Here is a 6,302-nt window from a genome sequence, read left to right as displayed (position 1 = left end):
TGAATCAAAGTAATCAACATATCTATTACCTTGCCTACCTATCATTATTTCTAGTGAGACGTGAAATTTACTCTTAGTTATTTTGAAATTTACAGTGTATCATCTTTGACTTTGTTGTAGCAGATTCAAGCACCAATAAAAGACATAATGTGATTAGTCCTAAAGGGGATAGTCATTCCTGGATGCTGAGTATTGGGGTCTAGGATGAGGTAGGTTTCTGGAGCTCCTCCATTATTCCTAAAGAATAGGGAAGAAGGCCTGCATGAGGTATGATTGTAGTTCTCATGTTCTGATTTCCTGTTGGCCCATAGAGAGAGAGAGAGGTGATTTGCTTCCCAACATAAGTAATCTTTGTTGGTTCCAGTCAATGGACTTAATGACTGCTGGGGAAACTTCAACTAAAACACCCTTATCTAACTTTCCCTTGTTGAATAAACAAACAAATTTCTCACTTCAGCTTTCTTCCCGTAAGGAGTCAGGGTCTTCCCGTTTCTCAGCCGGGTGGCAGCGGAGACTGGCGATGTTTGGCTTCCAAGTGGTAATCAGACTCAACCTCTACTGTTGAGGGGCCGGCTTCGGGGCTGGCAGAGGCGGTGCCATCCCTCCAGGACCGCGGCTTTTGGCCATGGAGAAGGAGGCCTCGGCCCAGAGAGAGGAAGTGGGAGGCGAGGCCGGCGCGGTGATTGGTGGAAGCACCAGCGCTAACCCTGGCTGCCCTTACGCCTGACGCCCGGAGGGCCGTGCGGCCGCCGCCCATTGGCGCTGAGGTCCTGACGTCACTGAGACCCTCTCGAGGCTGCTGTTCTTCGTGCCCACCCGCGGCGCCCCGCTCGAGGAATTGGAAGCTGCGCCGCCGGCTTGCGGCTTGAGGAAATGGAAGCTCCGGCAGCTGACGGCATCATGTCGCCTGAAGAAGAGCTGAACGAGTACGAGCCGGAGCCTCTCGGGAAGCGGCCGGCTGTCCTGCCCCTGCTGGAGGTGGTCGGGGAGGCTGGAAATGGCTACAGTACGTACGGGTCAGAGTAGGACGAGTTGTACTGGCAGTCGCTGGAGATTATCTCTCGGTACCTTGGGTAGCAGGCGACTGGCGCCAAGGACACAAAGCCAATGGGCAGGTCTGAGGCCGCCAACAGTAAGGCGCTGGAGACCTTACGAGGGGTTGGGGAAGGCGTGCCCCGCAACCACGAGATGGCCTTACAAGGCATGCTTCGGAATCTGGACAACAAAAATGAAGACAATGTCAAATCTTTGTCTCGAGTGAGGGCCATGTTTTCAGCTACGGCGTAACAAACTGGGGTAGGATTGTGACTCAGTTCTTTTGGTGCCTTTGTGGCCAAACACTTGAAGACCATAAACCAAGAAAGTTGCATCGAACCATTAGCAGAAAGTATCAGATATTCTCGTTAGGACAAAACGGGACTGGCTAAACATATAGGCTGGGATGGGTTTGTGGAGTTCTTCCGTGTAGAGGACTTAGAAGGTGGCATCAGAAATGGGCTGCTGGCTTTTGCAGGTGTTGCTGGAGTAGGAACTGATTTGGCATATCTAATAAGATAGGCTTGTAAGTGCAATAGTTGACTTAACCAACCACAACCACCAAAACCAGGTAACATCTGTGACATCAGCTGGATTCCAAGCTGTGACTTCCAAGAGTTGCGCTCTAGCAACCTAGCCAAGTGGAACGCATTATGGCTAACAAGAATAAATACATGGGAAAAGATCTCCCCCTTGATTGAAGAGGCACTGTCTGAAAGAAGCAAAGTTCAGTTTCAGCAAGAAGCGAACTTTGTTTGGGAGGCTATGGAGGAGGACTTTTAGATTTAGTGAAGATGGTAGGGTGGAAAGACTTAATTTCCTTGTTAAGAACAGGAGAGTGGCCAGTAGCCAGGCAAGTCATAGAATTGATTAAATATACCCACCGAATTCATTAATTTTCTGTAGTGTTAAGAGAAGTACTAACAATGCCAGTGACCTGTGTAAAAGCTACAAGTAATAGAACTATGACTGTAAGCCTCAGTACTGTACAAGGGAAGCTTTTCCTCTCTATAATTAGCTTTCCTAGTATACTTCTTGAAATACAAAGTCCAAGTGTTCAGGACTTTTATACTTGTTATACTTTGGCTTGGTTTCCATGATTCTTAGTTTATTAGCCTAGTTTATGGCCAAGAATACTTGACGGAAGGCTCAGTAATTAGTTATGAATATGGCTATCCTCAGTTTTTAAGACAACTTGTAAATGTATTTGTAAAAATTGTGTATATTTTAACAGAAAGTCTGTTTCTTTGAAACAAAGGAAGAGGAGTCTCGAATTTACGTTAGTTTTTTTCATACGTTTTTGAACTCTACAACTTCTGTAATTAGGAATCTGTTTTTTTTTTTTTTTTTTTTGAGACAGAGTTTCGCTCTTGTTACCCAGGCTGGAGTGCAATGGCACGATCTCGGCTCACCGCAACCTCCGCCTCCTGGGTTCAGACAATTCTCCTGCCTCAGCCTCCTGAGTAGCTGGGATTACAGGCACACGCCACCATGCCCAGCTAATTTTTTCTATTAGTAGAGACGGGGTTTCACCATGTTGACCAGGATGGTCTCGATCTCTTGACCTCGTGATCCACCCGCCTCGGCCTCCCAAAGTGCTGGGATTACAGGCTTGAGCCACCGCGCCCGGCCAGGAATCTGTTTTTTAAAGTTTTTCTATGCTAAACTTTGTTCTAGTCAGTCTAGAGTGTATACAGAATGAACTGATGTGTAACTATATGCAAACTGGTTGTAGTGGAACAAATCTGATTGATAAACTATGCAGGTTTTAATTTTCCTTTCTGATTTTGGTAAGTATTCCTTCGATAGGTTTTTCTTTGAAAACCTGGGATTGAGAGGTTGATAAATGGAAATTAATCTTTTCACTTAGTTATATGCAGGTTTTCAATAATTAGGTTTAAGTGGAGTTTTAAGGTTACTGATCACTTACAAAGAATGGGCTCTGATTGGGCAATACTCATTTGAGTTCCTTCCATTTGACCTAATTTAATTGGTGAAATTTAAACTGAATTCATGAGCTCATCTTTAAAGCCTCTGCTAAAAGATTTTCAGCTGTTCTGAATGGAACTCATTAGCTGTGTGCATAAAAAGATCACATCAGGTGGCTGGAGAGACATTTGATCCCTTGTTTGCTTAATACATTGTAAAATCATGGCTTGGAAATGCAGGCTAGTCTAACTATGGTGCTATTATTAGGCTTGCTTGTTTGACACACAGGTTTAAGCCTAGTATTTAAATAAAACAAATACTTACTGTTTTGTTTCTATAAAAAAAAATTCCTTTTGCATTAATAAATCAAGAACAAAAAACCACATAAGAAAATAGATAAGGGATATAAACATATGTGGTTAGAGCTTAGAAAGTGGAATTATTTAAGTAGCTGGATTATAAATACGAATTTGTATCTAGCTTCAACTCTTGCTGGTTGTGTGACTTGGAGGGTACTATAGACATTTTCTGTAAATTATCAGTCAAATAGAGGTAAAAATACAACATATCATACCCAAAATTTTTGAATATCCAGTAGGCTATCAATAAAATATTCTTAGCATAGGACCAGACACATGCCAATTATTCTGTAATGTATGTCACATACGTTAACTTTTATGTATTAATTTAGAAAAGAGAAAGTGTCCAATAAACTTAAGATTTTCAACCTCATTGTAAATTATAATAACATATTTTTAAACCCATACAATTGATGAAGAATTTTAAAAAACTTTGAGAATATCCAGTTTGTAGTGAATATATAGTGAAATAGGCTCTTTCATTTATTATTGGTGATAGTAAGATTTGGCATTGCCTTTTCAGAATATAATTTGCCAGCATTCATTAACATTCAAAATGTATATATTCTTGAATCCAGAATTTAAGAACATTATCAATGAAAATGTAAGCAAGAAAATATCAGGATTTATACATAAGAGTATTTATCTTTGCTAATACCCATAAGAAAAAAAATAATTGCTTTCTTTCAAGGTGGATAAAAGCTTTCTCTTTCTTCAGAACACTTGGCTGACAGCTAGAAGCAGCAGAGAAGAGGACCACTGGATTTTCAGCCACCGTGGCAGTGAAAGGGAGCCACTCCAGAGTAACAGGTCACAACTTCGGAGGGAAGTGCAGCCCAAAGTAGCCTTGTTGAAACCCGGTGCCATAGATCCAGGTAAGAGTGTACAATATAGTGCTTAATACCGGGACTAACTGGATAAAAGTCCCTGTGCTGCCACCTTCTGCTACTAACTGTCCTCAAATCATTTATTATTCCTTTGCTAACAGTAAAATATATTACAAAAATTATTAACAATAAAATACATTGCCAATCAATAGAATAATTTAAATGCCAGCTATAGTATAATAGGCCAAATATTTTACCAATATTCCCCAATCTACACAACAACCATGTGAGGTAACTATTATTGTCTACTTTGGATAAATGAGGAAACTATGACTAAGCAAGATCAGTCAATGAATTGTCCAAAGTCAAACATTTAATGAACTGGTAGCCAAGGTTCAGACCCCATTCAACTTCATGCAAAGTTTTAATGATTCACCATCCTATAATTTCTCTGCTCAGTCTGAGGACACTGAGCATTTTATAAGGTCATTCTGTTACTGTGCATTATGGCCAGTGCTCATTGAAATTTTGTAGACAGAAAACACAAAGATTGGTATATCTTGAAAATTCTTAAGTATAGGAGAATCAGTCTTGATTTAAAAAGTTATACACAGCGTTTATACAGTATAATACACAACCAAAATGAAAAAAAAATCACTGTCACCTGGTAAGAAGGTATGATCTTTTGGAAAACAGCATCATTAACAAGATGCTGGGGACCAATTAAATGGTCAAGATTCCTAATATTAGAAGGACTAAGCTTGTCCCTATTTCATGGATCACTAATCCATATCAGGCAGGTTTAATTAGAGAGGAAGAGTCAAATGACTTCCAGTTGCCTTTCTACATCATTTTAAGTACTTTTAAATGTCCAGACTGTAATAAAATCATGTTTGAACCAAAGCTATATCCATTCTCCTGTGCCCTTTACTTATTTCCTAGGGAATTATGAGTGATCTAATTAGCTATTCCTGAGGTGTCAGATGAATATCACATACACGTTTAAGCCTGCACTTCTAAATTCTCAGTATAATTAGCTGCTCAGATTATACATTATTAAACTTAATTTTCACTGATTGTCTTTTTAAGATTAAGGTATTAAATATCATATTTAAATATAGTAGTTTAATACCACTTGGTAGCAAACACTTCAGTAGCTATGTAATACCTTTATATTTACCTAAGGAACATGTAAGTCAGCTAGATAAACCTCTAGATATAAGAAAAAAAAGGGTTTCACCTATGGAATTCCTATAAAGAAGTGTGGTTACAATATACATTCAAAATGCTGATGCCATTCCACCAACAAAAAGTATATGCTCACTTTATTTATTCCTCTTTCTCCCCAAGTTCCTTAAACATCAAGTATGTTGCTCTCTTAAGGCTTCTATTAATATCTTATTAATTCTTCACTGAGAAAATGTGTGTGTTGGTTTATTTCTAATACAGTTTATAATTCAGCATTTATTGTAAGCCACTAAGCTTAGGTAAGTGGAAAAATATTTTGATTCATCTATGTTTGCTTTACTAATTAGTAATAACTACCAGTTACTTATTTCGGCATTATATTCCCATAGAGTATACCTAAGACTTGATTGGAAGTCATGTTCTACTCTTAGTATTTGTGTTCATGTATAGTTTGACTAATAATTGTTTATTTGCCCTGTCTTTCTTCCACTGAAGAAGGCACATCAAATGCCAGTTTGTTGGTTCTGATCTGAAGATAGAGTTATATGAATTATTTTCCATATCCTATTTTACTTTAATGAAAGATTCGGGAGCAGGGCAGATGGGGGGAAATGAGGGTGAGACAAAAATGTAATAGTTCTTTCCGAATATAATTTTAAAAAGAAAACAAGTCTTCTGTTGTGTTACTGTGTGTCTCATATATCATATCATATTAAACTCTGGGAATCAAATAAGTAAAATACATTGTTCCAAAAGAATTCTAATCCAGAAGGAAGAATAGCATATATAAACTATATAAATGAAAATTATGAGAAGTTTATATGTGTAAGAATTAAGTATTTTCTATTTGTGGTTCTGTCATTGTGTGGTGTTTAGTTCTCTTAACTTTAACAAGACAAAATTCTTGTAAAACTTGTCTGTGTGTGCATTAGCAATGGAAGTTTATAGAATATAAATATTTTGA

The 6,302-nt window shown here is 38.6% G+C and overlaps 1 pseudogene; it reads left to right on the top strand.

Annotated features, from left to right (window-relative positions):
* Nucleotides 1-520: 520 nt before the first annotated feature.
* LOC105710456 (induced myeloid leukemia cell differentiation protein Mcl-1-like) lies at nucleotides 521-1,557 on the top strand (annotated as a pseudogene).
* Nucleotides 1,558-6,302: the final 4,745 nt, after the last annotated feature.

Source organism: Aotus nancymaae, unplaced genomic scaffold, assembly GCF_030222135.1.
Source record: "Aotus nancymaae isolate 86718 unplaced genomic scaffold, 86718_ANA_hifiasm-v0.15.2.pri h1tg000007l, whole genome shotgun sequence".
In the NCBI taxonomy this organism is placed as follows: Eukaryota; Metazoa; Chordata; class Mammalia; order Primates; family Aotidae; genus Aotus; species Aotus nancymaae.
This window is presented reverse-complemented; position numbering and strand designations above follow the sequence as displayed.